This window comes from Aplidium turbinatum, chromosome 2 (assembly GCF_918807975.1).
Source record: "Aplidium turbinatum chromosome 2, kaAplTurb1.1, whole genome shotgun sequence".
In the NCBI taxonomy this organism is placed as follows: Eukaryota; Metazoa; Chordata; class Ascidiacea; order Aplousobranchia; family Polyclinidae; genus Aplidium; species Aplidium turbinatum.
In genome coordinates, this window is record NC_137473.1 from 2,597,143 (window position 1) to 2,622,361 (window position 25,219).

Below are 25,219 nucleotides of genomic sequence, written 5' to 3' on the forward strand. Positions count from 1 at the left end.
TTACCTATTCATTTAGGGTCACTAAACTGCTTACCGGTACGGTACTAGCTAGAAGTCCTGTAGGCTACCTAAACCTAGTAGCTAAAAAAATTCAAGCAAACATTTTCTTATGAACATAGGCCATGACCATGCTATGATGTCAACAAAACTTTTGAATGTAATGTAAAGGCTAACCAAACGTGGTAGCCTATAGGTTTCATCGAAAGGAAATATGTTTGCAACCGCCTAATTGGTTAAGTTAAACTTCGGTACAGTAGCCTAGCTACCGGTTAGCTAAACTTGTCATTTTTACATCGTTTCAACGTCGCCAGACGTTGAAATCGTGTAAAAAGGTAACTTTTGCTGACTAGGTATAGGTTGCAACTGAGAAACATTTACAAAAGCCATTCAATTTGTTCAAAGAACCGAATTAGCCTAGCAGTTCGTATTTAGCCTACATTGATTCAATGTCTGAATACGTTGAATCACTCAGTTGGCCTTTTGTTTTTCTTTACAGTGATTTTCACATCTGAACAGGTTGATTCAATGCAAAAAAAAACTGTTTAGCTGACTGGCGTGCTTGTAAATGCAATAGTCATTTCAACGATCAATTGCAACACCGATTTTGCTCCAAAATTACAAAGTGCGTTTCAATAGTTTGGCAACATATTTTTTCATTACCATGGTAACAAGAGGAGGAGGAAAACTTCTCCTATTTTTTCAAAACGCTGGCAGTGAAAGTGTTAAAACGATTTTCTCCACATGACGCACTTTTCAAAATAAAAAAAAATTACTTAACTGCAAAAAGTAATTCCACAATGATTTCTAGAAAGCAATGCTGACTTGAAGAGTGGCCGCTTAGTGGCGCTTAGAGCATGGATCGATTTCAGACCTGGTCATATCAAAGTCTGGTAGACTGATTATGTTCCTGCGTATTGCATGGAGACAATTTTGTAGTGAAGTACTCAGTTACTAAAATACTAAATAGTTGGACAAAAGAATCAATATAAGCTATATCGTCATTAAGTTTGGTGTATTTTATCATTAAATATAAAAGTGGTCCCATATTTAAGATCAATCAAACGTGACAATTGGCTCGTGTCACAGGGTTTTCTGTTGTAGGGATATTTTGTGCTCGTTCCGTAACAATGGTCAGTAGTGACGAAAGTGCTTTAGCTACAGTGTTCTTGTTTAATTGCATTGTTGTTCTGCATTCACATACAACCTTGGAAGATAACTGCAAATTTGTAATCTTAAGATTATTATCTGCTTTAGTTGTTCAGCCATAGCATCCATCAAGTAAAGTTTAGTTTGTAAGCGTCATGTTTATTGTGACACAATAAAGCAACGTTATATTGTCCTTGCATTCTAAAGTTATTGTAAAGTTGACAAACTGACAGACGTTGGTTCCAATAGAAAGCGTGAGTTCTTTACACAAAGTATGGTATTGTATGACACGCCACCACCTAAACAGAATGACCTCACAATGGAAGAGTCAATGATTTCACACGCAGCAAGATTTAATTACTGAGAAACAAACATTCAAACATCAGCTCTAAATGTTAGGAATTCATGATTCCCATAGACTTCAAGCTAAGATGTCAGGATTAAATTGAGTCAAAGCAAAGCTTTCAGTTCCAACTTCACAAGGTTAGCTTTTCTTTGACCACGTTGTTTTTAACACGAAGTTCTTATCAGGTCATTGGAAACGCGCGGCCTCCATTATTTTAAACAAAATGAGGAAAGTTCAAATTACCAAACCCAGACAATCCAAGCTATTCTATCGAATTGACAGCAACGAGTCTCTTTGTTTTTGTTATATAAGCGTCGTCGACTCCCAAGGGATTTGCCACAGTGATTTGTCGTCTGTGGTGACCAAAATTATTAAATATCCATTCTCACACGTGCCAAAAAGTTAAAGGAACTTCGATGGAGAAAATTTTAAGAATACTTTATGTTTTGAAACAGTAAAGAAAAAAAAATTGTTTTGTTTTAAATGCACTTTTTGTTTTTTTCTTTTTAAGTTGAATAATAATGGTCTAAATCAGTGGTTCTCAAATGTTTTGTTTTGGCGAATCCCTTTTGGAAGCCTCAAAATGGTCACGATCCCTCAAAACGGTCACGACCTTTACAAATTCTATTATCTGAGATTTTATTTCACAGTACCAAAAACAGGCAAGACACAACAATACAACAAGGCTAAGCATCATATCAAATATATTTTACATATTTACAAATAGTTTTAACAATCGAACGTTTTCGGCTTAACTTTGCATATTTCTTGATGCTTACAATCAGCTGGCAAGTTACTTTCAAGAAGTTGAAATTTATTGCATTTTATAAATATTTTCAAATTCCTGATGAGGGCTTAAGTTAAGCCGAAAACGTTCGACTGTTAAAACTATTTGTAAATATGTAAAAATATATTGCTGTAATGCTCAACCCTGTTGTATTGTTGTGTCTTGCGTGTCTTTGGTACAAGAAAGCTAACTCTTTCCTGAAACTATATTTATTTCATAGTATCAGCAAACGGAAATAAATGTGTCATGGAGTAGAATGAAATTCATTATCTTGCCCCTTATGACCACAGTACCTATAGCTGTATTCTTATACAATTATTTATTTTGCACGTTACAATGCTGTAGCTCGACTTTGATATGACGATTACTACATCATTTTGTGATGACAATATAAAGAGTGATTGAGGCCTTTTGCAACAGACTTCTACAATGTCATAATGGCTTCCTCTTTGAGAAGTATGTTCTGTATTGTCACATCACAACAGGTAACTAAGCAAACGTTCGAACTTGTTACACAAATTAAACCACAAGTAATGTTTAACCCTTAGGCGGTTGGGCTCCTGGAGTCTTGCTAAGTTTGGGGGTGGCTGTCGATTCTTCTTATGCTTTAGGAGTGATATCTCTGTTATTTTATAAGGCACGGTTTCAAAATTTGGGATTCACTTTGTAAAACTATTCACGCAGAGCATATCCGAAAATTAAAACTATGTAAATTTTAGAACTGCTTATATACGTTGAAATGTTGATGTGACTTATGACGTTTGAATTATTTGGTATTTTTGATAGAGTAATGAAAAACATGCATTGCAATGTTGTGATTAATTTTTTTTTACATAATCTCAATTTAAATCATTTGATTAACGAGACATGGGCCAAATTAATTGCTTTCATCCAGCTGGTGGGAAAAGTTTGAACAATAGAATATGAAATATTTCAGAGGATGTGCTGAGAAATGCCTTATATCTCTCAATTTATAACCTTTATTTGCTCAAAATTTCAGCTCAATAGAGGTGAATAAAAGTTAGGAAAAGTCAAGAAATCTCGTAGTCGCAGCCTCAGTGGTTTTAGAAATACAACTGTTGATACAAAAAAGTTGAATTGACAGCCCCCCCCCCCAACCTTCAAAGGGTTAAATATGGTAATCTATCAATCACGCTTCAAATTTGAAAAGTTTTACGGAACACTTGGGGCTTCTTCAAAATGTAAAATTTGTTGAAATATTTCATGACTAATAAAATATCCCGCACAGGAGTTATCAAATCTTGTCAATTGCATTACCGGTTGGCAAAAGTCACATATGATAGAAAACCAAGCAAATGACTTTCTGTGATGCTGGAACAGCTCTTCAGATTAGTTTGAACATTCAACTTTTTACGACACAATGCTCATTGTTTCAACATAGGCCACTCATTGTAGCATGTTCAAACTAAAATATTTTAAATAATTTTTTAATTTTTTAATTAAATAATATTTCAAACTAAAATCTGTGTGGAGCTACATGTACTTGAGAGGTTAACTGTTATTTTTTATTCACTTTTTAAAATATTTTAATCTGTTAAGCCAAACTACACCCCACTATATATAGTCCAGCTGGAATAACAATATAAAACATATGCAGTTGTCAACAATCGTCAACGGCGTATCTGAATAAGCACTACGAAGCGGTGAGTAAGGTTGATAGGTAGGTTATTGAATAATCATCGCAACAAGTTTAAGCTTATATACGTGAAACTGTGCAGACTCTGCCGCGTCTTTGCAGCGTCCATACATTCCAAGCCTTAAAGCAGCCGGCAGCCATTGCGTCCATGGCCGCTAAGTAGTGCTTGAATGACTGCCGGTGCTACCTCTTCAGTCGGCCAAGTTTGGCCGCCGGTTTCTTCTAGCTAATTATTTAATTTCGCAATAAAATGATCGTGGATTCACTGACGAAAATATCTAGGATCAAAGAATGACGTAGAATTAGGTCAGCTCGTCATAATCACCACTGTTGTATTGTACGGAAACATTCGCTATTGTATGGAAAATATCCAGCTGCGATTACCAGCTATAAGTCTTATTTGTAATTCCTGACGTTTATTTTAACAAAGTGTTAATCCAAAGTGCTAATTTACATCGGCTGGTAATATTGTCGTTTTTATGAACTACTGAGACAACAAAATTTGTCATTATTACCCTGATTTAACGACCACAAACGTAGAATCAATGTAAAAATGAGGGATTTTGTTGTCTGGGTAGGTTAGTTGACATCCGAGGGGAAAACAAGTGTCTTCAGAGTTGAGGAATGTTTCCGCTGTGGGTTAGTGACTTCACACCCTCAATGGTGACATCATAACGGTATAAATAGTCAGGTTTGATGAAAGGCGGTATTGCACTTCAAGCAGAAACAATTTACTGAGCAGCGAGCAGTTGAAACAATTTAGTGTCGTTAGATGGTCCGGCAATACCGGATTACAATCCCGATAAAGCAGTTATTGTGCGGTACAACGATTCTATAGCAGGACGTCGTCCAGACTTCAACAACACTAAGTGATCATTTTAACATTGTTGCAAGTTTAATTCTATTTACTTGTGCTATCGTTATTTGTATTTTGGCCTCCAAGCACTCAGATTTGGCCGCCGAGAAGGAACTTTCGGTAGGCCACGCTGGTTGCCAGAAAAAAACACGAGTTATAAGGCCTGCGTTCTAAGATTCAGCCGAAGACAACGCCGCACAAGCTCATTTATGACGTAATCGCCGTCGACGCCGCCATGCAGTGTCGACAGCAGCAACGCGTCAGATATTTATCCAATTATTTTGTTTGATCAACATTCCCTATTTTGCAATAATATTTCACAAAATGTTAACAAATTAAATTACAAACTTTAGTCATCTTCAAATGATTAATTTCAATTCTTGCGTGCAGCGACGTATGCAAAAGTTTCTCAAGGGAGGGGGAAGCATTCGAAGTAATTTTCGAAACGAAATGAACACGAATCAAAAACGTCCATTTGCTAGTGATAACCAGTAAGTTATAATTGTATAAGATTGGCCTACCATAGCAACCTGTTCTGTTTGCATTGATGATAATTTGTTAGTTTGCAAAAGCTAGTTACTCATTTGGATAGATTCTGTATTGAAAACAAACAATTTGATATAACACTCCTGACGTCACATATAATGTTTAACGCAGACGACTTTGCTGGCTTATTTAACCCAATGAGGCACTCGTATTGAGGATAATTTCAATTGCGTACGGAGGATTATATTACTGAAGAATGGGAAGCCTTAATACTGTTTGCAATAAAACTCTTAACTATTAAAGGGCTACTACCATGCGTTAAATAACAACAAAGTCCAAATATATGGAAGCATTTAAGCAACAAAAGTGGCTTAAAACGAAAATTATTGCAAAGTTTGTTTCTATTGCAGTTCATGGTCTGTGCTCCAAACTTTGTTGCTACTGCCATCTCGTGGAAAACTATACACACGTTTGTTTAATGAAAGATTTTGATGAATTCAATATCTGATACATTCACAATCGTTTGAGGGGTTTTCTACAATTAGAGGTTGGCCACAAAACTTTGTCAGATTGTGAAAAAAAGTTGTTTGTTATTCATAGGCATGCCATGTTTTTGTGATTAGTTGTTGTTGTTGGTTTGAACTTTTATGCTTGGACTGAGAAAGCTTTCGATAGGTTATTCCTGGCCGTTTTGCATACTTGTAGAGGCAGGGCCGCGTGAGCAGCATCTCTCCCCCCTGAAATCTACTAGTGTGCCTTTATGTTTTAGTGACGATGTCTTAAATGTTTCTCGAACCGTAGGTTTGTAAATTCGGATCAAAATAACATCAGACTTTGACTCCACAATCTTTTTGGACTCCATATCGACTTTGACTCCATAACAATACAAAGCATTGTGAAGTTTAACTAAAAAACAAACTAGAAGACCTGCGTTTGTTACGTGAAACAAAAATCTTTTCCACTAAACAGCGTTGACGCTACGAGTCAACAACAAAATGTTGGAAATGCACAAATATTGAGCTTTCATTTCCATCTTTTCGATGATCAATGCAATGTGCAGACTTACGTGTTTTCCCTATTGCAGGGGAGGGAGCCATATATGGCTCTTTTGACGAGGGCATCTGGCTCGCATGAAAAATCTAATCTTCTAAAGTGCAAACCGCGAAAGTTTTATCTTAACTTTTCATTACAATTTAGAGCTGAAAATCCGCTCAGAATGCACCAAATTAATTGTAATTTTTTTGTTTTTTTTTGTGGGGGAGACCCCCAAACCCCTTGCTGTTTTCCTCGTCTTGCGAAGGCACGCTCCCACTTTCACAACTCACCAGTGCCATCACATGTTAGTTGTATTAAGTGTTAAAGCGTCATAACTAGGGCAAGTTTTTATTGCACTAAAATCGTGAGAAAGTTGCACTTAATTTTAACAAAAGTTGCATTTATGGAAGACCTCGAAAATTGACCTCGAAAGACTAGACACAACCTGTTTCCGTTTGTGCGGGCTTGGCCAAAAGCCAAGTCATACTTCCAGTTCTAATTTAGTTCGGGCACTGTCGTGCTTGGCTGGGGTTGTTGAACTTCTAGTTGCAAGCAACTGTTGCGTCATAGATAACATTGAGATGCAGTTCAGTTCAGTTGTTTTTATTTCTGACCACAGCTAAAACAATACATGTCAACATAGCAAAGGTCAAGAAAAAAGTAGAAGCGACAAAACGCAAACGTTAAAACGTGCTTGTGACCGAAGTAAGTTATTAAGTTGAAAGATATCTGGCACGGTCGCAACACCTTCAGAAAAATTCAAGATTTGTTACTTTTTTATCTTCTCCAACGTAGACTACTATAGGCTACTACAGTTTCTTTAACTTTGCTACGTGTTGTTTCTGTATTTCTAGAATCAATCTACGCTTCTAGTTCTAACACCAAACAGTACCTAATCCTTAGAAAAATACTGCTGTTAAATTTTTAGCTTAAATTAAGCGTATGGTTTTTAGGTTTATTTGTGGCATATTCAACGCGGAGATAACAAAATGTGACGATGGAAGAGATTTCTAAGATGGAATGGAAGATTTCTAAGATGGAATGGAAGAAAATCTCAGGATGGAAGATGGAAAAAACGTTTTCCATTCCATCCCATACCCTGGTTCTGGCGCCGCGATGTTAATTGTTTCGATCACCTGATGGAATGATCTTGTAATAATCCCTTGTCTGTAGCCTACCAGAAAACGCAAGTGGTCTTGTTGCAGCGACGCTGGTTATGTAGTACATAGATACAATCGACGTAAATGTAAATCCACGCTCCGTGACTTCATACCCGACGCCGATCCCCATCCACCAGGGATGTCCCTCGCAAGGCTTGCGTGGGTCAGGCTTAACCGCCTGCGAACTGGCGTCGGCCGTTTTCGTTCGGACATGCACATGTGGGGCCTGGCTCCTTCATCGGAATGCGAGTGTGGTGCCACGGAACAGACCGCAGACCATGTCATCCACCACTGCCTAACCCACCTGCCTCCACACGGTGCGCATGGTCTGAGGGTCCTGGACGACGAGACTGCTGAGTGGCTGAAGATTTCCTGCCCTTCAATCTAGCCTGGAAAGATCGCTCATACGCCATCATCATCAACGTAAAGAGTTGATTGTTGGTACAGAACTTAAAAATAAACAAAACTGCGCTTTATTTTACTTGCGTTGTTTCTCAGTTTTACCATATTCGCGTTTTTAATGATAAATTTGATAAGTTTTTAATGGTAAATTTGATAAGTTTTTAATGGTAAATTTGATAAGTTCCCGCGCTTTTCAAAGCAAGCAGCAAAAATTTCTCTCTCCAGGCCCAAATCAAAAAATAGATTCATAAAAATAATTAAGGCCTGGAGAAAAGCTAATTCTAGAAGAACCAAGCAGAAAATTTGATTGTAGTCATATCAACACAATAGTCATATCAACTCAAGCAGAAAATTTGATTGTAGTCATATCAACACCAAAACTATCAAAATCAACCAGGAAGTTGCAGAGATAATTAAACTTGAAAAGACCTTCAGTTAGGCTAGCTGACAAGTCAGCAGTCATTGTTTGTTTGTTTTTTTGCATTTACGAAGATAATCACAGCTGCCAGTAAAATCCTCAAGTTTAGAAGACAAAGTAAGTTAAAAGGACTCATTTTTGACTTTTTTACATTTTTTAAACCCAGCCATTATTTTTCACCCAACCGTTACTAATAACCTTCAACTCAACCAAGACCAATTTCAGCACAAGCTCAACCATCAACACCAAAGAGGTTAATTTATTGGAAACAAATCAAATTTCAGAAGAAAAAAAGATCAAATCTGGACAGTTTATTGTACGCTACCACTCCATGTTTTGTTTAATTTTAGTTTGTTATTCTATTAATTTGTAGTTCTACACAATTTTGAAGTAGGACAGTAATCAGATTCAGCTAGGTCAAGACTGACTAATATTTTTTCCCAAAGTTTCATCCTTTGTGACGTAATAATAATATTTTTGAAATCTTCACCTTCCAAACTCGTATTTTTTTTTCTCGTACTGTATTTTACATTTCGTATTCCGACATTGATAGATATCATAAACCGACTAACTTAGGCTACGTCTACGTAAGTATATCCATTATCCTCGCCAGTCTTAATTCTCTTTTTAAGCTGCATATTTTAATCAGGTCATTTTAACACATTTCATTTGATTCTATATCACTGCTTGACGGAATTTTGCCCTGAGTTACCTCTCATCAACTAAAGTACCGTAATTTAATTTAGTTCTTAGTTTCAAATTAAAATTATTACTTAGTCAATTTCCAAAATCCTTGCTAAATTAAATATTTCATAACGCAATAATAGTGTTTTGTTTATTTTCTAAAGTGTTTCTCACACCACTTGAACCAGATTTGTTATTTGTTCTTTTTCGGTGCTTGTTGGTCACCGTCCTATTTCGTCACACATAAGTGAATTCTTTGATTATCCTGACTACAAGTTATAAATGCAGGTGTTGGTGATTTTGCTTTTAATCTGTTTTGTTGTAAAGTCATTTTGTAATCTTTCGTGTCCTGCGTTATTTGTTTTGTATTCATCTGTTGGTCATACTTTGTTTGTGGCAATGTCTGCGGATTGTAAAAATTTTTATTCAAAAAACTCCTTCTCTTTAACTAACAATATTAATAGGAACCAGCTATCGATTTTACATGTAAACATGAGAAGCCTAGTTGGCAACTTTGAAAAATTAGAATCACTGCTTGTCGAAATGCAAGAAGCACCGGACCTTATTGCTGTGTCAGAAACCTGGCTGAATGAAAATCAATTGCATTTTGTTAGCTTGCAAGGCTATAATTTTGTCCACTTTAATAACAAACAAACTGATGCTAAAATACAAGCAGGTGGTGTCGGGCTATACGTAAGCAGTTCAATAAAGTATAATCAAATTAATAATTTTAGTCTAAACTTACAGGAATGTGAAGATCTCTGGGTGGATATTCCTTTATCAAACAATAGACAGTGCACAGTTGGTGTAGTATACAGGCATCCCAAAAATAAGTTAATTGAGTTTCCATCCAAATTCTGTGAGTGCATTGATTCGTTAAATAATTTCAAAAAACAATATTACATTTGTGGTGACTTTAATATTGATATGTTAGCAAAGACAAAAAATTCTGCTGTAAAAAATTATTGTGATGCGTTTCTCTCTTTAGGCTGCAATCAATTAGTACAATCCCCAACCCGTGTAACTTCCACAAGTTCAACTTTAATCGATCATGTATACAGCAACGACCAATCAAATAAAATTCAATGCCATGTTCTTATTCACGATGTTTCTGACCACTTTCCTATTGTAGTTGTGATAAACTCTGTAAAACCAAAACAAGAAAAATATACACAAAAAGTAAGGAACATGAAAAACTTTGTTGCTGATGAATTCGTTTGTGATCTGGAAAATAGCTTGACCAACCAATACACAGAAAGGAATGATTCAGTTCATAACAAATTTAATCATTTCATCGACACTTTTAATGACACTTTAAACAAGCATGCACCTTTACGATTGCTGTCTCGAAGAGAAAGAAAACTCAAGACCAAACCATGGCTAACAAAAGGAATTTTGAACTCCATCAAAACTAAAAACAGACTATATCACTTAAAAATAAAAGACCCAACAAACACTTCTGCACAAGCAACATACAAAAAGTACAGAAATGTACTTACTCATACCAAAGAGCAAGCAAAAAAAATGCATTACAGTTTTCTTATTACGCAAAGCAAGCACAACACTGGAAAAATATGGAAAACCATAAATGACATCATCAAGTACAAACATAAGCACACAGCTCACATACCAGAAGAAATAATTAGCACTGACAATGAAAAAATATCTGACCCTGCACAAATAAGTAACTGTTTTAATGATTATTTCACAGAAATTGGTCCTTCCATGGCATCTAAAATCCCTCTACCGTCTCCTGGCTCATTATTGAAATTGCAAAGTGTCCCATTCTCCTTTTTCCTAAAACCTGTCAATCAAGAAGAAGTATTAAAACATCTTAATAATCTTTCTGTCTCTAAAAGTACAGGACATGATGGAATACCTATAAGGTTTGTCAAACTATCCTCACCAATAATCGCCCCTTTCCTCACCAACTTATTCAATGAGTGTATCGATAAAGGTGTATATCCTGATGTACTAAAGGTCGCTCAAGTTACCCCAATCTTCAAAAGTGGCTCCAGGAAAAATTGTTCCAACTATAGGCCCATATCACTATTGTCCCCCTTCACCAAAATATTCGAAAAATGCCTGTATGAACAAATGTACAATTATCTAACAAAAAAAGACCTGATCACACCACATCAGTATGAATTTAGACCACAATATTCCACTTCGTTAGCTGTGTCAAACGTTTGTGATAACATCTTAACTAACCTAGATAATAAAGATACAACTTGCTCTGTATTTCTTGATTTAGCTAAAGCCTTCGACACAGTTGATCACACTATTCTCATACAGAAACTGCAAACATACGGTTTTCGGGGCCTTCCATTACAATTGTTAAAACGCTATATCAGCAATCGTCTACAGCACACGGTCGTCAATGGAATCTCTTCAAACTCAAGACAGGTTATCTGCGGTGTGCCCCAAGGATCGACATTGGGACCCCTTCTTTTCTTACTGTATATAAATGACTTACCAAATTCAACAAACATGAATGTTAAACTATTTGCTGACGACACCAATCTTACGATGAGCGACAAATGTGAAATAAATTTGCAGAACAATGTGAATGCCGAAATGCAAAAAGTTTACAACTGGTTGAAGCTTAATAGATTATCATTAAATTTCTCAAAAACTGAATACATGCTAATAACAAATAAAAAACACATAAAAAATTTTAACATAAACAATGGTAACACAAGCATTCAACAAAAAGATCAAATAAAATACCTTGGCGTTTACATAGATAACAAATTAACATGGAAATATCACATAGATAAAATTTGCGGAAAAGTAGCAAAAGGTTCATGGGCGTTGCTTAAACTCAGAAATTATGTCAACACAGACAGTTTAAAAGATGTGTATCACGCTTTGATTTACTGTCATTTGCAATATTGTATTTCAAGCTGGGGAAAGGCCTGTGACAGTGCACTGGATCCATTAATAAAGTTACAAAAAAAGGTTATAAGAATAATTACGAAACAAAATTACTATGCTCACACTAATTTTTTATTTTTCAAAATGAACATCTTGAAACTAAAAGACATACATAACATTGAAATAAAAAAACATATGTACAAAGTTCATATGAATGAGTATCCGTCTACGTATTGTGATTTATTTACAAATGCTTCATCTATTCATCAGCATAACACAAGATATCAAACAGGCAACAATTATTTTATAAACAGATCAAACACAGAATTTGGCAAGAAGTCCATGCAGGTATTGGGACCAATGCTCTGGTCAGAGGTTCCAAGCAGGCTAAAAAACTTATCATTTCATTGTTTCAAAAAAGAGATCAAAACGTTAATTTTACAAAGCTACGGTGCATCGTAAGTGATATGTTATGGAAACCAACTTGTCAGTTGCTTCGGAAACTTTATTATTCTCTGCTTGCTTCATGGAATTTTGTGTTTTGGCCTACGTTATCATCAATATGTTTTTTTGTTTTGTTTTTTTGTGCGTATGCTGTTGTTGAAGCGCGGGAACGTTTCAATTATTATTTTTCTCTTGTAAGCTTATTTTAAATGGCAAAATCGTAATTTCCGTAGGGTGGCAATTGACTAGTAGACCGTATGGTCGTCTCGTTGTCTCCTTGTCGGTATTGGAACTTGTGTCACTTTTGTACTGTGTATATTGCATATTTCAAACATGTACCTATGTTCCTGTTACTGACAAATAAAACATTGATTGATTGATTGATTGAAGTTTTTAATGGTAAATTTGATAAGTTTTTAATGGTAAATTTGATAAGTTTGACTTTTTTTATGCGTTTGGCTATTTTCGATTTTGCATGTTGGCATTTTTTTGGCTTTTTTTAAAGTGCTTTTCTGGTATATTAAATTGAAGTTTAAAAAATCCTATTTTAGCTTTTATTTGCAGCATTTATACGAAATCAGGTTTGAAATGGCAACTTCTATTTACGAATTCTAAATTGCATTCTGGACTGATTTTATCAATGGCATCACTCACCCATTGCCTTCCTGATTTTCTTCGTAAACTTGTGCCGGTGGTTGAGAAGCATAAAGCAAGATAACTGATAGATGCCAAACCCAAGATGCCAAACCAAGATAAAAGATAGATGCCAAACCCGGCCAAACTATAATAAAGGTTTACTTGTACTAGCGAAACGTTTGAAGATGGTATTTGTTACTGCCAAGTTTCTTTACTTAAGGCCTCTGCATTATTGAAAGGTTGCATGGCATTTTCAATAACATCAACAATAGTTTTCCACTTTCTTTTGGTTCATAAATATCAACGTCATTTATTTTTCTGTTTGTATGCGAATGAAATAGTGAATATAGAACCTTTCACTCTATTTTCGTATGGAACTGATTTCTTTGTTACCTTTCTAGGAGGAGCAAATGAATTTGATTGCGAAAATCAATGAGATTGATGAGGAGAAGGTTCAGATGCAGAGGAAGTAGAATGAGATCAAGATCACTCAAGGAGCAATGATCAAGAGATATACCAACACGGAGCAGAGCATCGCTGAACTCCAGTGAGCGAGTGACTTCTAAATATTGACTGGAAATGTTTTTTGAACAAACATTTTTGAAGCTTGCACCACTTCGGGGCATTTTGGTAATTTTTCATATCGTCTCCTGACGAAGGCTGAAGATGGATAGCATGATTTTAAAGCAATACAAAAACAGACTAACATTTCCTTTGCAATATAAACAGTTTCACTCTTAAAAAATTTGTTAATAATATTTGTGATATATTAAAATTTTGATAATTCGAGTCCAAAGACAAATTACAATCCATATTTCTTATTTTTTACAATTCTGATAACAGCTGCTGATGAGAGTCAGAAGAAAAACTGCAGCTTCGAGTTATGCGCAACCTTCTACTAGCTAATTATTGTACAGTAACCTACTACACAATATTTATATTGTTTAATGTTTCTAGGCTCCCAAGCTGAAGAACATAAAGAAGGAGCGTCGATTTGCAACACTAGAAGTCGTTAAAGAGGCCTTGAAACAGAAACTACTTCAACCCTTTGCTAACAACACATTAAAATTTCATCATCGGCAGCATCGAACTTTACGTTGATACAACGTCGTCTACCGTTGATATAATAAATAAATAAGATTTTTTAAAATATCGATCTTTGTTCTTGAGGTGATGGCGATGGTCATCAAAGTCAATTCAGATCGTACTCATCTTTAACCAGTGGCTCACTCACAGAGTCCTTCATCTGGTGTAATATTCGAGCTCTCCTAAGTGTAGTTTCGTCTTACAAACTGAAAGATGCACGAACGCCTCCTGCTATCCTGCCTCCAGCTATCCTGCCTCCTTTTAATCACTAGTTGCTCTTTTCTTTAAGTAAACTTGCGAGGCAAAACTGTGCTTTATTTTACTTGTGTTGTTTCACTCAGGGCTATCATATTAACGATTGTAATGCCAGATTCGAGAAATATGACTTTTTTTTGGTTGTCAGACCACTCGGCATACGACAACTCAGCAAATACATTTCAGCTACAGTCCAAGTCAGCGAATGTGATTTTACCAAGCATCGGACTTGTTTGGTCGTCGCTTGCTACACTGAATTTGCTTGTGACAAGTTTCGGTTGCTCAGTTTCATCATTTGTCAACTTTAGTCACTTGCTGAAATGATTCTAGTTCAGTTGTCACTTACTCAGTTCACAATTGCTGACTTGTAGGAGACTCTTGTTCATGCGTTTGGCTATTTTCGGTTCGGCTTTTGGCATTTTTTTGGAAGTTCTTTATTGCCGTTTTAAATGGAAGTAAAAACCCTGTTTTAGTTATTATTCATTGTTAAAAGTGAAAGTATGATGAAGTCTAAGTAACAAATTATCGTGTTACCTCTCCGAATCTAAACTACTATTTTAGGCTGATTTTGTCAACTTTGCCGATTATCAACTTTACCGTTCTGAGCATGTTTGCGCCAGCAGAAAAAATAAATTGAATTGTTGAGAAGCATAAAGCAAGATAACCGATAATAAAATCCTCGAAAGGCTGATCTATGCCCGTGTCAACCCAATCATCAACCCGCTCCTTCCAAAAGAGCAAGCTGGGTTTCGGCGCGGAAAATCTACTGTAGATCAGGTCACACTGTTGACCCAAGACATCGAGGACTGCTTTGAGGCAAAAAAGAAGGCCGGCGCTGTCTTTCTAGATCTCACAGCAGCCTACGATACTGTATGGCATCGCGGCCTTACTTACAAGCTGCTTCGCCTGTTTCCTGACCGACATATGGTCCATATGATTATGGAACTTGTCAGGAATCGAAGTTTCACCCTCACCACCGGCAATCCACGGCGAAGCAGACTGAGACGCCTGAAAAACGGCGTCCCACAGGGATCGGTCCTGGCTCCACTTCTTTTCAACATCTACACCCACGACTTGCCAACCACGGTCTCCGCAAAATACGCTTATGCGGACGATCTGGCAATTCTCCACTCCACAAAGTGGAAAAATCAATAAGAAAATCTTCGTGGGAAAATCAAGAAGACACCTTGAGCCAGGACATGCAAACCATTTCAGCTTATCTTCAGAACTGGCGACTGAAACTCAGCGAAACCAAAACTGTGGCGGCAGCTTTCCACCTACACAATCGGGAAGCTGATCGTGAGCTACATGTCCACAACAACGAAAAACCTCTGTCCTTCTGCCCCGAGCCAAGGTATCTTAGGGTGACACTAGACAGATCGCTCACATGCCGCCACCATTTGGTGTCACTGAGCAAGAAACTGACATCTCGCGCTGCACTACTGAAGCGCCTGGCAGGCTCTAGCTGGGGGGCGAGGGCTGACACTTTGCGAATAGCAGCCTTAGCCCTTGTCTACTCTTCAGCAGAGTACTGTGCACCTGTCTGGTGCCGCAGTGCTCACTGCCACAACATCGACACTGCCATAAACAGCGCCCTGCGCACAGTGACCGGATGCCTGCTTCCCACACCATTGTACAATCTCCCCATTCTCGCTGGCATCCAACCTGCTGAGCTTCGTCGCGAAGAAGCCACTCTGTCCCTCGGTCGACGGGCACTGGAGCCTAACCATCTTCTCCACCACAAGATCTCTGCCTTCCCAAACGGGCACCCCCGCCGACTGAAATCAAGACACCCATTCGTGCCAGCCGCTCGGCTTCTGATCAACGAAGCTGATGAACAAGACATCTCTGCGGCTACTTGGGCGGACCATAAATGGAATTCTGAATGGAGGTCAAGCACCACCAGGCTCCATTCATTCATCCCCGACGCCGACACACGCCCCATCGGCCTGACACTACAGAGACAGGCATGGGTGCGCCTCAACCGTCTCCGTACGGGCGTCGGGCTTTTCCGATCAACCATGCACCAATGGGGAATGGCTTCTTCCTCCTCCTGTGAATGTGGTGCCGAAGAACAGACCGCAGACCACATCATCAATGACTGTACCATCTTCAAGCCACTTAACGGAGTGGAAGGTCTGCACGTCATGGATGATGAAACCAAAGACTGGCTGCTCTCTAGCAGCCTTCCAGTGTAGTCCGGGAACATCGTGAATCTGGGGTGGTAAAAGGATAGACCCTCGGCCCCAGAAGCTCAGACGACGACCGATAATAACAAAGATACATGCCCAAACCGGGTCAAAGCATAATAAATGTTTGCTTGTAGATTTGGCTTACCAGCGAAAAGTTTGAAGATAGTATGTTCATTGTTCAGCTTCATAATGTTGTGCCGATAGTGCAAAACAGAGGTAGGCTACCGATTTTGAATTACAATAGTATAATAAAAGTACCCGCACAGCCAATTTGTAACTCTTTCATACAATAGCTACATATTTAATATAGATTTGTAGGAATGGCAGATCTAGGAGAGCGATTGGAGCAACTGCTTCCCGAAAACACAGAAAAGTAACTTTATTCACGGTGTACGCGCAAGGTCGGACAAATGCAGACCTACACATTATTGTGTTTTGTGGAAATCGCCTTCATTAAGGCTGCTGGCTGGATCCGCCTTTGATTTGTTGACACTTGTTGCTAACAGATGGACTGGTGTTATTGAGGTTTTTTTGTAGGCTAATATGTGTGATAACTTATACAACAAAACTGAGGCACTGCTGAAGAACAAATTTCCAACGATTTTATCTCGTGTAGGCCTATGCACTGTGGCTCAGTGAAAATGCTGATGAAGTTTTTATGAGATATCAAGCATGCAATATTGTTATATTTTTTAAGATGGCATCTGCATTGTTGTAGGCCAAGTGGTGAGAACGTCTCAAGACGCTCGAAAAAACGTTTCGACACCGCTCCAGAGCAAGTGGCTGTGTACTGTGTGTAGGATACTGAATGGCATAATAAGTGGACTAAGCTCATATAATTTCTTTCGTATGATATTTCTTAGAATCAGATGAAAAGATGCAGCTATGAGCAACATTTTGCTCGATAATTAACGTAAAGTAATGCAAATGACAACACAAACTATATTTTATTAATGTTTTTAGCCCACCAGGTTGAAAAAACTTAAAAAATGGTGTCGATTTGCAACACTAGATGAGATCTAGAAACACAGAATACTTCAACTGCTAACAACACATTAAAATTTGATTATGCGCAGCATTGAACTTTTCATTGATACTTTGTCGTTTGTCGTTGATATAATAAATCAATAACATCTTTCAAACGTGGATGTTTGTTCTCGAGGTGATTGCGATCATCATCAAAGTCAACTCAGGTCGTATCCATCTTTAACCAGTGACTCATCCACAGAGTCTTTCATCTGGCGTATTATTCGAGCTCTCGTAAGTGTAGTCTCGCCTTACAAACTGGATGGTGCACAAATGCTCTTAGCTATTGTGCCTTCTATTTAATTACTTGTTGCTTTTTTAGTTACGTATACATAACGAGGCAAAACTGTGCTTTATGTTACCGTGTCGTTTCACTTTATAGCCAGGCTAGCGAGCCGCAAGTTGTTTGATTCTGGTGGCGAGTTGAAGTCTTACAATATGCATTTTTCTTTGGTTACACATTTAAGAATAGCCGTCTTAAAATCTACTTAAAAGAGGGCTACTACCTCTAAATACCGATTGTTAGTGTTGCAGGATGTTTTCAAACAAAACTAGTATTTATCTATTAAAAGTCGGTTCTAAATAAAATAAAAAACAAAGAAATCAACAACGCCAACTCGTAGCTGGCAAAATTTTACAGTGACAACGAAGCAAAAGTAGTCCAATTTTGCAACGAAAATCGCAAAACTGGCAACTCTTACAACTTATCAGGCAATGTCGGCACTTTCAGGGGTTGGCAAACATTTTAAATGGTTATTGCATCATGTTTACCCTCACCTTAATCGGCAAAACTAGACCGATAGATGGAAACTGGCAACCCTGATAATAAGTATTTAACTGTACATCTTGGCAGCGGCGCGCTAATGTTACCCTCACCGTAAACAAAAGTTTAATTGGTAAAACTAGTCCGAATCGAATAGGTAACCCTGACAACGGGTATTTAGAGGAAACGCTTGCAGGTCTCTAGTTTTAAAAAAAGGTAGTTTAACCTGGCAACACTTTTGACAAATAAACTGATTAGTCGTCGCCTCCAATGCGGCTCATCTCGAAAGTTACTTTTAGATACAACTCTTATTGAAATTTAAAAAATACGACTTAATCTGGCAACACTGTTAACAAATAACTTAATTTGAATTCTTTATTGAAATTATTTCATAAAAATTAATAAATTAAATAAACAAACTTAATTTTGTTGATGTTTATCGACCTCAAATTGAAGAACATAAACAAACCTTGGTTTGATAATATTATAAACATTTTTGTTGATGTTACGTCACCTGATGTAAACAAGCAGTTTGTTGTTGTATTTTTAAACTCAACCAAACAAAATCACTGGATAACATAATTTTATTATAAACATCAACAAATAAATAAAAAACATCAACAATCTTTGTGCGTGAGGTAAATATAATTGACACCATCGATGGCAACCGCGATCTTCAACTTCTGTAAAAGACAAAGCGAATAATTGACGTTGATTTAATGTTGACACAATTAATTATTATAACGTTGATACAACGTAAACCACTCTCACTTTATTGTCCAACCGATCCAATGCTTCTTGCAGCTTGGATATTTCCTCCATGTTCGAATTTCTTCCCCTCCCATCTCCATCATCGAGGGATTCCCACATCACAACTTCTTCCTCAATCTTATGCAACACCTCGATGACGTCATCAACAGATAGGAGGTTGTTATGGAGATTCATCCGAACAATCTAAACACAAATTAATTATGATTCAACAATTAAACATAAACAAATTATTTATGTTGTGACTTTTGTTTATTTCTTTTATGTTTACAAAAATTGAATGATTAAAATTGGAAACTCGAACTTACTTTGTGAAACTTGTTGAAACTTAGACGTTAAAACAACGTAATGCAACGTTGAATCAACGTAACAACTGACCATGAATCAATGTGTTGGTTATAAAAGTTAAACATGACTCACGGATCCAGGCATCGATTTGATCGCCTGATTCCATGGACGGAATTGATTGGAAGTCATTTTACATCCGACCAGATCATGGGATCGAAGTCGCGTCGGCATCGACTTGAGGAATGACGTCACAGCATGGATGTCATTCTGAGTGTCGGAGGAAATCATCTCTATCCTCCCTCTATCAAAATGTCGTCCTGCTGTGACTGTCACTTCCAAGTCGTTGCCTTCCCGCAGAATCTTTGTGATGGCGATGATGGGTTGACCATCATTGTAATCTAACAATGCAGGAATAATATCAATCAATATTAGCTCGGCTAAACCAGGTTGTCATTTAAAACCACAGTTTGGTTCTAACCATAAAATAAACAAACATTGAACACAAGTTGTTTACTAAAGAACAAAACATTAATTCATTTATATCGCAAACAAAAATATAAACAAATAATTTTGAACAAAACTTTCAGGTTTGAGTCAAAGTTTTAATTTGAAAATAACCTGAGTAGTCTTTTTTTAGCTGGTCACAAAATCACAAGTTTTGTCTTCAACGGCTTCGAAGTTTTATCAAATTAGGACAAAATATTTAGGCTAGCTTTGCAGGTGGAAACTAAAATTTTGTTAAAACAATAAACTGACTAGAGCTTGCAAATTAAAATAAACTTTGATTTCTTTGTCGATAAAGATTCGAAGCAACTTTAAAACTTGATCATGAAAATTTCCCAATCAGCCATTTCTTGCTGCAGCTCAATCGAAGCTGATGCTTTCTTCAAACTCGGAAGACACAGACAGAAACAAACTTTAAAACATTTGTCTGATGAAACCAAGCAGAATGATGACAGAATTAAAAGCTGAACCAACTATTTCTTGCTGCAACTGAATCAAAGCTGATCCTATTTGCTTCTGCTGATCCTGATCCTATTGCTGCATATCACTTGTGTCCATAAATCGCCTGGTTAATTTTTAAATTTAGGCTGTGCCAAAAATGGCGTAGTCAATGGAATTTTTCTTGACTTTCTGAGAAGCTGTGGTGAACTTTTGCGAGCACGGACATAAGGAAGATTTTTGAGGGTGGTGGCGTCGTGCTGGGCGTTCCTGTGGTTGACAGTAAGCTACCCGTTTTCATAAGAATTGTCGTATTCCGGTGACCACTGGAGATAGGGTGGGTGAACGTTACGTTAGGGGCTGAAGAAGTGGCATGTTTGTGTTTGCTCTGAGAACACTTTTTATTCTAGTACTACTTGAAATATATTTATTAGAGAAAGACTCAATTTTACTATTTTTTTGTAGTAGGAGAGATGCAGGACCTATTAGAACATTTTTTTTGCTCTCATTTCTTCAGCTTATATCAAAATAAGACAAAACTTTTAGAGAATGCGGCCAAGGTCAATGTTTATTGACTGTACAAATATCTTGACAATTGAATTCATTTTGTGAAGTTAAAGCTTATACAAACTCTTTTGAAGAATAACGGTCCTGCCCCTGAAGGACCGATTATATACAAGCAAACATTCAAAAACAAAAACAAGTTTTTTCACTTTCATTGCAAAAACAAGCACATAAAAATGTTAAATTATAATACTTAGTGTCTATATACATTTAATTGCCAAAGTAAGATTAATTAGCATTACATCAATAGCTGTTAACTGGGGAGGAGGCGTCTTCATAAGGGGGGTGTTAAACTCTTTTCCGCCAAGGCCAAAATTGGTTATTTTTGTTGAAATGACTTTTGGAGCTTACAGCTTACATGTCATATAATGTTGGTAGAAAAGTGCTTCACAGTGAAAAGTGCTTTTAGAGCATATGTGAGCATGGTGTTTCCGCAGACTTTGATTGTGTTTTAACTTTCTATTTTGGGCGGTTGTCGAAATATGGCGAGTTTGTTAAAATTGGCTATCGGATGTTGTGGAGGCCTCGGCGCGGCCGTGTGGCGTCATTGTTTTCAATTTTTTTTACGTTTGTGTTTTTGGTGTTCTACTGCAACTTTTAGGAAAGTTAAAAAATCCTATTTCAAAAAGTAAACTTTTACCCCATTTTTGGCCCAGCCTATTCATCATGGATTGAGTTTTTTTATTTTTTAGGCACATATAGCCTAAGTGAATTCCAACTCACTAAGGTTGACCTGTCTGTGGTCCGTGGATCGCTGCAGCGGATGGAGTGTTATGACCACAGACGCTTTGAAGATTAGGCTTTTTCTTTATTAATATTTTTTTTTTATTAACCAGTTAACTGCAGGTCGTTGTGACCCTTCTGGCGCTCGGTCAGAGAGTTGATTCTTGCTTTGAACTTTGATAATTAAAAAAGAGAAAAAGTGGTGGCAGGAGTGAATTGAGCCCACGTCGTCGAGGTTGCTGTCTCCCTAACCCTGTAGCTTACCGCTGGGCTGCACTGACGACGACTAAACGTTCTGTTGCTGTAGTTTCTGTCTGATGTTTGAAGAGTGCTTACAATATTACGTGCATGAAGCACCCCGTCTCCTGCGGCGGCCTACGGGTTGCATAATGCATATACGTCTACCAGTACGACTAATCGGGACGCAATTAACTGACTACCAGTATTATCTACGTGACTTAAAAAGAAAAAAGTCATCAACAAATTGTTTATATTTTTATGCTGTTTTTAATAATATCTATTGTATCGTTTTTTGTTAGTCTTGGAAGACCTGGTGCGTTGCGTTCTGAAATAGCTTTGCCCGTGGTAGGATATCTTTCAGGGTTTTTTTTGCCTACCTTGCTTTACGTGATGAGCTAACGCATCAAGAGTGTTCCCCTCAAGACCATCAACACTTTTGATAACCCCCAAGGCCGATCAACATAGCAACTGCCTTTTTGTCTTTTTTTTGTTTATTACTCATATAAATTGTTAAAAAAAAGATCACTAGCCTATTTTTTTTTTCTTTCTTTCATCTTTTTTAAATTTATAAAAAAATTATTAATGTGTTGCGATCGTGCCATATTTTAAACTGATTGTCCTGCTTTGGTAACATGCACGCTATAACGTCCGCGTTTTGTCGCTTCTACCTTTTTCTAGACCTCTGATATGTTTGTCATATGTTGTTTTTTTTCCGTTGTGATGATGAGAAATAAAAACAAACTGAACTGAACTGACCTAATTTCTTCAACGACTGAAAACAAAATGAATGTCGCCTGCAGATTTGGGCGGGAGTTTTTGTGCAGTGTTGCCAAACAAAATTAAATTAAACCGACAAACAGTAAAATAAATTTGTAAAGCTAAACCAGTAGAACAAAAACACTCAATAATTTCAACCTTCATTGAAAATAAATTAAAATTAACCATTACCTTGTAAGCTTCTAAATTAAGCGAATATTTGAAAAGGTAAGATTAGGATTACGGATGGACTGCAATGTTGGCAACTCTGTTAGAAATCAACAAAAATTGTCGTCTGCAGCTTTGGGAGGGATATCTGCGTAGTGTTGCCCATAAAAAAAATAATATTTGCGCACATATTTAAGTAGCAACTAGTGTAAGAAAATGTATTGTTTCGATGCTTTATTGAAGTTCATTTTAATTAAACCTTTTTTTAAATTTCAAGTCATAAATATTAAATATTTCTTTTTTAAGAAAAATTATAGCGTTCTCTCAGTTCAGTTGGCCTTAACACAACCCGTGTCCCACCTACCTAGGAGTGCAGCTCGACCGAAAATTAACCTACAAACTCCATTCTGAAGCTCTCCATGCTAAGCTATCAGCACGCAACAATTTGCTGAAATGCCTAGCTAGAACATGCTGGGGTACTACGTACTAGTACATCCTCACTCTGTACAAGTGCTTTTGCACTTGTTTACAGCACCTCCGAATATGCTTTCTCCACTTGGTGCCGCAGCGTACACACTTCCAAAATTAACACTGCCCTCAACACCATCATGAGAATAATCACCGGTTGCCTGCTCCCAACTCCCACTGACTTTTTGCCGGTGCTATCCGGTATCGCCCCATGTAGACTTCGTAGGGAAAATCACGTACGCAGTCTGGTCCTACATGCTATGTCAAGGGATGACCACCTCCTCAACCAGACTGTCCTAAACTCGCACTCCCAAAAGCTCCAGCACCTGAAATCTCGACACCCTTTTTCCTGACATGCTGCAGCTATCTGTAAATCCAACTTCCACAGTTTGGAACAGTGAATGGACAGAAGTTGCGAGACCAACCCAATTCACAGTGCTTCCCAATACAAACACTCCACCTGGAGCAAAAGTACCTCGGAAGGAATGGGTGAAGCTCAATCGCCTGCGGACTGGGGTGAGCCGTTTCAACAGCAACATGTTCCAATAGGGCCTCACCGACTCACCATCTTGTGCATGTGGCTTAGATTCTCAGACTGCACACCACATTATCTACCATTGTCCTGTATATCGACCCCAGGACAGATATGTGGACCTCACAACGCTCGATGAACACACAATCTATTGGCTGCTACGCTTGGATATAACAACGTGACCTGCGGCGGACTCAAACGCAAGAAGAAGTAGGCCGCCATAGCTTTTAAAAAAGCTACCGTATAAGCATTGTTCTCTAGAGCAGCGTATGCTACTATTCATAATTATGAAAAAAATCAAGGGCTACAACAAGAGCTTCCATATCGTACTTATTTTTAAGATTTGTCCTTAATTTAAAGAACTGCATCTTAGAAAATATTAGTGTCTTCATTTTTAAAATATGACCTTATTTTCGAATTGCGTCCTTATTTTATCTCATTTTCTGGAATTCAAGATACGACTATTACTTTTGCAAAAAAACAAATGCTCTATTTTCTAAGCTAGCTGAGATACAATTGAATCGTTGAAGTGTAAAAATTTCCAGTGTCAAAATTTATGGTTTTTGGAACCTGCTAATGTCCTCTAATCGAGCTTCAAAGAATTTTATGCCATAAGGTTGGAATACATCAATAGATGGTACCGGTTTGAGAAGCATGCAATATAGCCTACATCAATTGCATCCTTCTAAGAGTTTAAGCAATTTAATTGACAATTAGCAAAGCAACTTGGTACATAGATGGCAAGCAGAGATAGACTGTTTGATGAGGTTTCGGCTCTCAACAATCTTCTCAAAATATTCCGGAGTATAAATTCTGTAAGTGTAAAGCTGAAATCGAGTGGATGAAAATTTTTATTAGAAATGACTATTATTCGCATTTTTACAAGTTGGTTACCATTATTTTATCTATTACCTGTCAGAAAGACAATTGCGAATGTTTTGCTCTCTCTTGTATCAGCTAAGTGGACCTATAAAAGATGGCATTCTTGCGCTGTTTTAAAATCGACAGCTTAACCCTTAGAAGGTTGGGCTCCTGGAGTCTTGCTCGGTTTGGGGGGAGGGGCTGTCGATTCTTCTTATGCTTTAGGAGTGATATCTCTGTTATTTTTTAAGGCACGGTTTCAAAATTTGGGATTCACTTCGTAAAATTATTCACGCTAAGCATATCCGAAAATAAAACTATGTGAATTTTAGAACTGCTCATATACGTTGAAATGTTGAGGTGACTTATGACTTTTGGATTATTTTGCGATTGCGTGAGTTTACACATTATTTTTTGGTAGAGTAATGAACAACATGCATTGCAATGTTGTGATTAAATTTTTTTTTCATAATCTCACTTTGAATCTATATTTTTCATGCAAAATAATATAATAATGCAAAATAACATATAAATAGAATATGAAATATTTCAGAGGATGTGCTGAGAAATGCGTTATATCTCTCAATTTATAACCGTTATTCGCTCAAAATTTCAGCTCGATAGAGGTGAATAAAAATTAGGAAAATTCAAGA

General features: G+C 37.3%; 2 protein-coding genes and 1 long non-coding RNA gene across 7 annotated transcripts in view; 1 reads left to right on the top strand and 2 right to left on the bottom strand.

Moving 5' to 3' along the window:
• LOC145764722 (uncharacterized) overlaps positions 1-20,440 on the bottom strand; it is an 86,926-nt gene extending 66,486 nt beyond the window's left edge. Inside the window, exon 1 of the mRNA XM_082576383.1 lies at positions 20,069-20,440. The gene's annotated coding sequence lies outside the window, so the exon portion shown is untranslated. The remainder of the gene's footprint in view (positions 1-20,068) is intronic.
• On the top strand, positions 2,656-14,877 carry LOC145764799 (uncharacterized). Of its 5 annotated transcripts, none has more exons than XR_014288523.1 (5): positions 2,656-2,764; positions 5,183-5,283; positions 5,689-5,825; positions 13,336-13,481; positions 13,892-14,877. It is a non-coding gene; the product is annotated as an uncharacterized LOC145764799 (long non-coding RNA). The 5 variants fall into 5 exon arrangements; XR_014288526.1 differs by lacking the exon at positions 2,656-2,764 and adding an exon at positions 3,763-3,943; XR_014288525.1 differs by lacking the exons at positions 2,656-2,764; positions 5,689-5,825 and adding an exon at positions 3,763-3,943.
• Positions 19,577-25,219, bottom strand: part of LOC145765622 (uncharacterized) — a 49,208-nt gene continuing 43,565 nt past the window's right edge. Inside the window, exon 11 of the mRNA XM_082577457.1 lies at positions 19,577-19,710. The gene's annotated coding sequence lies outside the window, so the exon portion shown is untranslated. The remainder of the gene's footprint in view (positions 19,711-25,219) is intronic.